We start from the raw sequence: 9,405 nt of genomic DNA on the forward strand, positions 1-9,405 counted from the left end.
GGCTTGTCTAACATGGTTAAGATAACCGCCGAAAAGCGTGTGAAGAAGCTTAACCTTGGATCAAACTTGACAAGCAACTAGATTTACTTACAAGCATTACATATGCATGAATGTTTGTTTGTCGTTTTGTTCCATTTGCCCTCTTGTTGCCTATTTTCTTAAAAAGAATTATAGCCTAAGGCAAAATATTTTGAAAAATATGAGGGTTTGAGAGAGGTCACTCACATCAGTCCCAATTGGTGTTTATTTGGATCTTATTCAAGTTGGGACTTGATTGGGAACAGGCAGCGCAAAGGAAGGTTGAAGGTTTGCTGAAAAAGGTGCACCGGACGCTGCACCGGACGCTGCAGTCCAGCGTCCGGTCAGTTCACAGGAGGTGAACTGCTGTTGAAGGAGTGACCGGACGCTGCGTCTGTGCGTCCGGTCAGAAAGGGCTCAGCGTCCGGTCGATCGGAGGATGACAAAGTTAAACTGACCGGACCCTGCCTGCGTCCGGTCATGGACCACCGGACGCGTCCGGTCGCGATTTCAGAGGATTCGGACCTCTCTGGAATCGACCGGACGCTGGGTGGTAGCGTCCGGTCGCTACCACCGGAGCGTCCGGTCAGTGGATCTCGCGCATCTTAAGGACTCTTTTCCCCGTTTCCTTTTCTGTCACATTCTTGGGGGTTACTTAACCGCGTCCTCTGTCACCCGCCGTGACCTAGCCCAAGCCGCCGCCGTGCCCTAGCCCGAGCAGCCACACCGCCACAGCCTCGCCGAGTCGCCGCCGTCCCTCGCGCCACCGCGCTCGGTCCCCTCGCCAAGCCGTGCCGCCGTCCCGCGGGCCTCCGCGCCTGCTCAGTGCCGCGCCTCTGTAGCGCCCCAGGGCCCGCTGCCGAGCTGCGCGCCCCGGCCTCGTGCGTCACCGAGCCCCGCGCCTGCTCGCCTCCACGCCGTGCTCCAGGCTTCTCGCGCCCTAGCTCGTCGCTCCATCGTTGCCTCTTGCGCCGATCTGTTGATCATCAATTTGTGAGCCCTAGCCCTACTATCTCCTTTGTTTAGTATGAATTTTTTTTTTCTCAATCTTGATCTATACAATGGTGACCTAGATCAATTTGTAGTCTCTGATTCACCATTACATTCAGGACTTTCACCCTAACCCTAGCCCGGTTCCGAGGATCCCCCGCGTGACATCTTACCTCTTCTCGGTTCGCTGATCGTCAGGTAGAAAGCCATTCGATTCAATTTCGCATCTACATTGCTTTCTCTGCTAGGTTTTTGCATCTATTAGACATATGGTATTTATTTGTATATCCATCTATTCTATCATGCAGCGAGTCGGTTCCGTTGTGGTTCAATTGGCAGTTGGCAGTAAACTCGGAGCCAAGCCCGTGAGTAAGGATCGAGGCCAAGCCTCGAAAGCAGCAGTTTGATAGTCGATCTTCATCAACGACAGTTCACCATCTTGTCAGTTCAGATGGCTCGCACCAAGAATGTTGGTGGTGGCCCAGGTGAAGATGATCGGAGGCCCCTGCCTCGTCAGCCAGCCGGATCCAAGGGCAAATCAACCAAGCAAGTAACATCCAAGAAGCGGAAGTACCCCGACGCAGAGATAGCCAGAGCAGCAGCTGTTGCAGAGGCCGCAGAGCGTGCCGAGAGAGGTGGCACCCGCAGCGGAGTTGTCATTGCAGATCAGCCAGTTTCACCCGCAGTCAGAGCTGCGATTGAGGAGGTTGAGCGTCGTCATGGTAGTCCAGTAGGGACTACCACGTTTGCAGGACGACGGGTTGCCATTGAGGAGGGTCCGTCAGCACAGCAGCAGCCTCCACCAGCAGAGCCTCAGCTAGCCCAGGAGACTCAGGAGAGTCAGGAGACCGAGCCGGCACCTCAGCTACGCCGCTCGAGTCGTACCAGTGCTACAGTTCCACCGAGGCCAGCTACACGGCGCAGGGGTTCACGTCCTCCGCCCAGACCATAGGGTCCGCCTCCAGTGGTTCACCTCGACTTGAGGGCCGCTACAGCTAGGCAGGTTCAGCAGCTGCGGTTTGTTGAGTTTGAGGTTTGGTTCCCTCCGAGGAGGGATGAGAGAGCAGCTGAGGGGTTCTACACGCCACTGCAGGAGGATTTCTACAATGCATATCTAAACAGTGGGGTAGTGTTCAGATCACAGAGAGTCTGTCCGATAGAGTCCATTGTGGCAGCAGCAGGAGAGGGCATTCGGCAATACTTGTCATATTTGCCAGGACTGTCAGATCTGATTGGACGGACAGGGATATATGTACCTTCTTGGGTTCGTCAGTTTTATGCCTCGCTCTACATCGAGCCTCATCACAGATTCATTCACTTTGCCTTCAACGGCAAAGACTATAGAGTGACGAGTAGCAGGGCCAGAGAGATACTGAGACTACAGGAGCAGCCTGTAAGGATGCATGAGGTTTGCTATGGACATCAGGAGCCTCCCAGGCATCCTCATGGAGGGTTGGTGCCCCCTACAGACTTAGTGCGCCATTGCTTCAAGGAGCCGTTTGGTGAGGGGTCGAGCAGGAACCCTAGTGACTTGACTCCTACAGCGAGGATACTAGAGGCCATCATCAGGAGGACACTGCTTCCCAGGTTGGGATACAGGGAGGGCCTGACTCACTTACAGCTCTGGCTTCTCAATGCCATCATGCAGATGACAGTGTTTGACATCTGGGACCTCCTTCTTTCAGAGATGGAGGATACTATAGCTGAGGGATTCAAGGGTCGCAGGCAGCTTCCCTATGCTCACTGGATCACGTTCCTCATCCGCAGAGTTGTGATTGATAAGCCCCCTGGCATGATGGATGAGTATACAGGTGCCACTATAGAGTTCCCAGCTTACAACCTGTCACAGAGGATCAGACACGCCACTCCTCAGGCACCCAGTCAGCCTAGCCGTTGCCCCAATGTGCTAGAGTCTGCAGCTCAGCAGGACGAGATCATCAGAGGGATTGCAGCCACTGAGGAGGAGGAGCTAGAGGCACAGCAGGGAGTGAGTGAGTACAGTGACAGCTCTGACGACGACTACCAGCCTATACCTCAGATGCCTCCACGCAGACACGATGCAGAGGCCGGTAGCTCCAGTTCTGCTCCACCTGCTCCACAGACAGACCCCGCTCTCATTGCTATTCTTGAGCGGATGCAGCAGGATCAGACACAACAGGCACAGGAGACAGCTACAAACTTCGCTCAGTTTCAGGCTCGTCAGGACGAGTTTCAACGGCAACAGCAGCTCCTTCAGCACCAGCAGTTACTTATGCAGCAGCAGCTCATGGGATTCATGCAGCATGTAGTGACAGCCATTGGGATCCCACTGCCACAGACTTCGCCTCAGCTTGCACAGCCTCCTACCACTTCGACGACTCCAGCAGTATAGCCCATCGGGCTTCAGAGTCAGGGACAGCCTCCAGCTCAGTTTACTTCACCTCCTGTATAGGTGTCCCAGTGGTTAGCTTCACCTGGTGTAGCCCCGCAGTTCACTCCTTATCACACGAGTTTCTCACCAGAGCAGACTTCCTCGCTATTCGTGCCTGAGTCGTCAGTCTCCAGGAGTCTTGGAGCATCATTCAGCGAGTTGACCGGCATGCCTACTCCGCCTCACATGCATACTGTCGGTCCGTCTACAGCAGCTCCAGCTATCATGACTACTCAGAGGCTCCCCTTGTCTGTCGCCTCGTTAGATCCTACGACAGACATACTTGCAGCCTCACAGGCAGCACCAGCCCCAGCTCAGACCCAGACCGCTTCAGCGACACTTCCTGCTTCAGAGGGTCAGTCAGTTCAGAGCTCAGGGTCAGATGATGATGGCGCCCAGTTCCACCTTGCTCCACGTACTTCAGCGCCCGACTCGTCCGCTGCAGCCTCGCCGACCGACCCTTAGGTTTTGGTGTTTGACGCCAAAGGGGGAGAGGGTTTGAGTATGTAGACTTAGGGGGAGCAAGTTTTAGGGGGAGCTAGTTATCTAGTATTAGCTTATTATATACATTTGGAGTTTTATTTGTGTGATACACTATTACTTATGCATTCGTGTGTTTTCTTTCATGCATACTATTATATATACATGTGATAGTGCTATCTACATGATTGTGATATTTGACATATGTGATTTCTACTTTGCTTTATCTATATGTCATATCACTTGTGGAATGCTCATTTGCTTTTGCTTCCGCGTTTTTACTTCGAAGCAAATGAGCTTTGTTATTTGTACTCATGCTTAATTCATATCCTTTGAGTACATTGTGTTGGCTTGGGTCATATAAGCTTGACTAACTCTTTTGTTCTTATTGACAAAAGCTTATATGAACCAAGCCCGTCAAAAACCTCACTCCATAACATACTCGAGGTGGTATTGTCATCAATCACCAAAAAGGGGGAGATTGAAAGCATCTAGGCCCCTAGCTGGATTTCGGTGATTAATGTCAATACAAAGATTACTATGACTAACGTGTGTTTTGCAGAGACAAGTAAGTTAGGTCATGGTAATGGAGATCGATTGGGCAATCGAGGTTGTCATGCCCCTACGATGGAAATCGTTTCGGTTTTCAAAGGATGGACGACAAGGTTAAGGATGACTAGTTCTAAGTGTCGATTGGAGTTGGAGAGACACTTAGAGTAGTTTAGGACTTTGTTTTTCCTTTGGCCGTACTATGAAGGGGGGTATGAACGGGTAGCTTGACCTAGTTGAGTCTAGTGAGTTAGGTGTGGTGCACACTTGTTAAAACTAGCTCTAGGTAGCTCCTATGAATGCCTAAGATCCTTTGGAGCAAACTTCATTCACATATGTTCAGAAGTTGGAAGTGAATGGAGGGTCAAATACTGACCGGACGCTGGCTCCGGTGCGACCGGACGCTGGCCGCAGGGTCCGGTCAGTTCATTTGACCGAGAAGATCAAGTCTGGTGTGACCGGACGCTGGGAGGTCATGTGACCGGACGCTGAGGGCCAGCGTCCGGTCAACTCCAGTAAGGGTCCAGACTTGGAAAAGTGTGACCGGACGCGTCCGGTCAGTGTGACCGGACCCTGAGTATCCAGCGTCCGGTCGTTTACAGTAAGCATCCAAGAGCGACCGGACGCGTCCGGTCGGTACTGACCAGACCCTGACAGCGTCCGGTCATCACTTGAATGCTGGTTCGTGGGTTGAACTGACCGGAGCGTCCGGTCATCACGACCGGAGCGTCCGGTCATCCCGCAGAAGCTCATAACGGTTCGTTTTTCAGGCTGGCTTATAAATAGAAGCTCCACTCGTGAGTGGAGCATCCTTTGCTCATTCCAACAGCTGAGAAACACGTTTGTGAGTGCCAAGAAGAGCAAGATCCTAGTGAGGTGTTTGTGATTTGAGAATCCAAGAGAGTAGCCTCACTAGCAAATCAAGAGTAGCAAAGTGTGCATCCATCTTCTCATTAGGCTTCGCGTGGTCAAGTGAGAGTTCGTGCTTGTTACTCTTGGTGATCGCCATCACCTAGACGGCTTGGTGGTGATTGGGAGTTTGGTGTTCACCCGACGGAGTTTGTGGGTGACCCAACTCAAGTTGTGAGCGGCTTTGGGTGATTCGCCGCGACGGAGTGTCGAAGAATCAACCCGTAGAGAGCACTTGATCCTTGCGCGGATCAAGGGGGAGCTACACCCTTGCGCGGGTGCTCCAACGAGGACTAGTGGGGAGTGGCGACTCTCCGATACCTCGGCAAAACATCGCCGCGTTCCTTTCTCTCTCTACTTACTTTGAGTATTTACTTTGAGCAATTCAATACTTGGTTTACATCCATAGAATTGCTTGCTAGAGTAAGTTTGGAACATAGGTTGAGAGGTTGTTGTGCATTAGTTTGATATAAACACTTTTCTAGGCACAAGGGGTTAATTGGGCTATCCGTAGGATTTGATTATTGCAAGAGAATTTAGAATTAGCCCAATTCACCCCCCCCCTCTTGGGCATCTTGATCCTTTCAATCTTATATGATTTCAATTGGTATCTTTAAGTATCAAACAAACTTGCCCTTTTGCATTGCATCCTAGCAAGTAGGTAGTTTTTAACTTCCAAATTCTTATTATTTGCTTGCCTTGGTCATGTTGGCATCAATCACCAAAAAGGGAGAGATTGTAAGGAAAATGGACCCTTGGCCCATTTACTTTGGATTTTGGTGTTTGATGATCAACACAACCAAATTGGACTAATGAATTTGCAAGTGTTTGTTTTGTAGTTCAATAGGGTGCAAGACGTAACTTGGACAAAGGCAACGTGGTGATCCGATGATCAACACTTTAAGAAAGACCTTAGAAGCACAAGAGAAGACCCAAGATATCAAGCAAAGTCCAAGCACGAAGATTGGAACCAAGCCGTACACAAGATCGCGAAGAAATGAGCTCACTGTGGTAACTGGATGCAGGACCGGACGCTGGATAAGCAACCGGACACTGCAACCAGACGCTGGGCAAGTGGCTCGGTAGACAGGCGATCGGATCCCTGACCAGACGCTGGCGGCAACCGACCGGACGCAGGACATCAGCGTCCGATCGATTACAGTAAGGTTCTAGAGCGGCACATTTGCGACCGGACGCTGGCCAGCGTTCGATCAGCATATTGCTGGCTCAACGGTCGGGACGACCGGACGTATCCGGTCAGGACGATTCAGCGTTCGGTCAGTAGCAGTTTCGCGGGAATTCGACCCCAACGGCTACTTTCTCAGTGGGGCTTATAAATACAACCCCCAACCGGCCATTTGAGGGTAGTGGAGCTGAGGAAACATACCAAGGGTGTTGATACATAATTCTAGTGATCTCCACTTGCATAGTGCTTAGTGTTTCATCAGGTGATTAGCGTAAGTGCTTTGCGAAGTGCTTAGGTTGACTAGACCACTGCTTATGCGCTTGCTCTAGGTGTATGCCTAGTGTTTAGTGAGGTTTGCATACCTCTTGCCACCCCGTGCTTGCGAGCACAAGTGTTGTACATCGGAGGGGCTTGAAGTCTTGCGAGATCACACCAACCGTGTTTATGGTGTGGCCGCGACCGTGTACCGGAGGGAACAAGGCCCGCGGCGTTTTGGTCGGAAGCTTGATAGTGAAGACGGCGGGGAGCATCCGGGAGAGGCTTGCCGGAAGGCACATCGGAGACCCACTTGCGCGTGGGGAAGGCCCGAGGCTATCCACGGAGTTACCCGACCGGGAGCTTGTCCCTTGCGAGGGATTCCTTGCGAGGGGCTCCAACGAGGACTAGGGGGAAGCTTACGCGCTTCTCGATACCTCGGTAAAAATACCGGAGTCGTCGACGGGAGTTTGCATATCTCTACCTTGCTCTTTAGTTTCCGCACTTACATTGTTTACATTACTTGTTTAGCGGTAGAGATAGCAACTCACTAGCAAAATCATAGTTGCACTTTTAGATAGTTTATCTATTGCATAGGTTTTGCTAGAGTTAAAAAGAGGCCATAGTTTTAGAGTTAGATTTTTTAAGTTGCTTAATTCGCCCCCCTCTTAGGCGTCACGGTCCTTTCATATATATATGGATGGATGGATGGATGCACGGGAAAACTGAGGTTCTCTCTTCATCTCTTCTGCTGCATGCAGCCGTGATGAGCTGAGCTGCCGCTGCTTGGAGGAGCGTGCAACGTGCGGCCTTGTGTGTGTGCGCGCGCCTGTGTGCTGTGTGGGACTAGGACGAGTGGACGACGACCGGACGATGGATAGATGAAGGGACAGGACGGCGGTAGAGCGAGAAGCTAGCGCTATCAGACTGAGAGACTGTCCGGGGCTCGCTGCCATGTCTCTGTCACTGCTACTGCTAGCTCCTGAGCGGTCGCCGTCGTGCCTGCCCCGAGCGCTCCTAGCGTCTTGCCACTGCCAGCGCTCACCCCACGCTCAGCACCATACGTCCTGGCGCCAAGCTCGACGCCAGAGTCGACGGCGCCGAGATGCCTGCCAAATCAGCGCCACATCAGCGTCGAGCCTAGGAGCTCGGTGGCAGGGACGCTGGCGTCGAGACGTGTTAGCTCGGCGCCAGCATCGATGGCGCCGATCTAAGGGTCCAGATTCTGAAATATTTCCTCTAGGGGTCTATTTGTGATTTTTTTTAAAAAGCTAAAAAGTAAAAAATTCGGTTGTGGCCCCTCCTTTTCTTGCATTGCATTCCCTACTTTAATGATTTCTCCTAGGTAGGGCCCCTCAAACAACTCATCTTGCAAATGCTAGCTAAATATCTATCATTTTTGTTTTCTAAGAAACAACTTGGACTAAATATATATTAAAAAATTTAATATTTATGGTACATAATTAGTACATTGGAAAGATCTTTGAATCTAGTTTTTTAATAAATTTATTTGGATATACAAATGTTGCACACATTTTTTACAAAATCGAGTCAAACTTGCGGCATGCACAACAACGACGACAGTTATTTAGGGATAAAGGGAGTATATAGACGCGTATTAGTTGTTATACAAGACTGAAGCATAGTTTCTTGTATTAGAAAGTCATTTAAATTTTGCATTTCGCGATTATCGACATGCCTCTTAAGCTGCTTTTTTTCCTTTGCTGATGACGGCAGCAAACTAAACTCTCAATGCCCCGTTCGCTGGTGTGAATCTTGGCTGAAAAACACTGCTGTGGCTGAATTGTTGGGAGAGAAAAACATTGTTCCGGCTGAAAAAAATAAGCCGAATATGAGGTAAGCCGAACGGGGCCAATGTGAGGTTTCGTAGGGTTTCTCACCAAGGATGTTGTAGAAGCAGCAACGAGGACGGCGAAACTGCAAAGGTTTGTCATTTGTCATTGTGAGACGCGGTTGATTGGATATGCATTGCTTTACCTCGGCTAGATCTACTACTTGTACTAACCAGTACCGTGTCCGTGCTAATGTCCTTCATTTCACATGAAAACAACAAAACAAAGATATTTTTCTATAGTTTTTGCCGTGTAATTGTAGTACTTCTACTATTCGTAAAGAGTTTGTCTACTCAACAACCATGTGTTTTATGTAGTTTCAACATATGATTTTTTTTGCACCATAGAATTAAGATCCAACAGCATCCATCCTTCTTCTACCTCCAGACAATTACAAATCACAAGATCATAGATCCACAGATCATAAGAAACAATTTTTTTTTCTATGCAAGGACAAAAAGATGAATCGATAAAACACATGTGTTACGCGCCGCATTTGCTCCTGCTGGGCCGCGTACATACGGGCCCTGGCGCTCTGCTGCCGCCGCCAGCCCGGTCAAGGGTGACCGATCACACACGCCTCTCGCTAGATTTTCACTTGGGCTGCCGCCTGCCAACACGGTTCAGTGGGGGACGGAATGTGACAAAAGAGAAAGAGGGAATTTTTTTTTTTTTTTTTTTTTTTGCTAAAACACATGGGTGTTATATAACATTTCTGATTCGTAAAAGAAGAAGCATTGCGAGACGATGCTGAA

The sequence above is a fragment of the Miscanthus floridulus genome, chromosome 18, assembly GCF_019320115.1.
Source record: "Miscanthus floridulus cultivar M001 chromosome 18, ASM1932011v1, whole genome shotgun sequence".
Lineage (NCBI taxonomy): Eukaryota > Viridiplantae > Streptophyta > Magnoliopsida > Poales > Poaceae > Miscanthus > Miscanthus floridulus.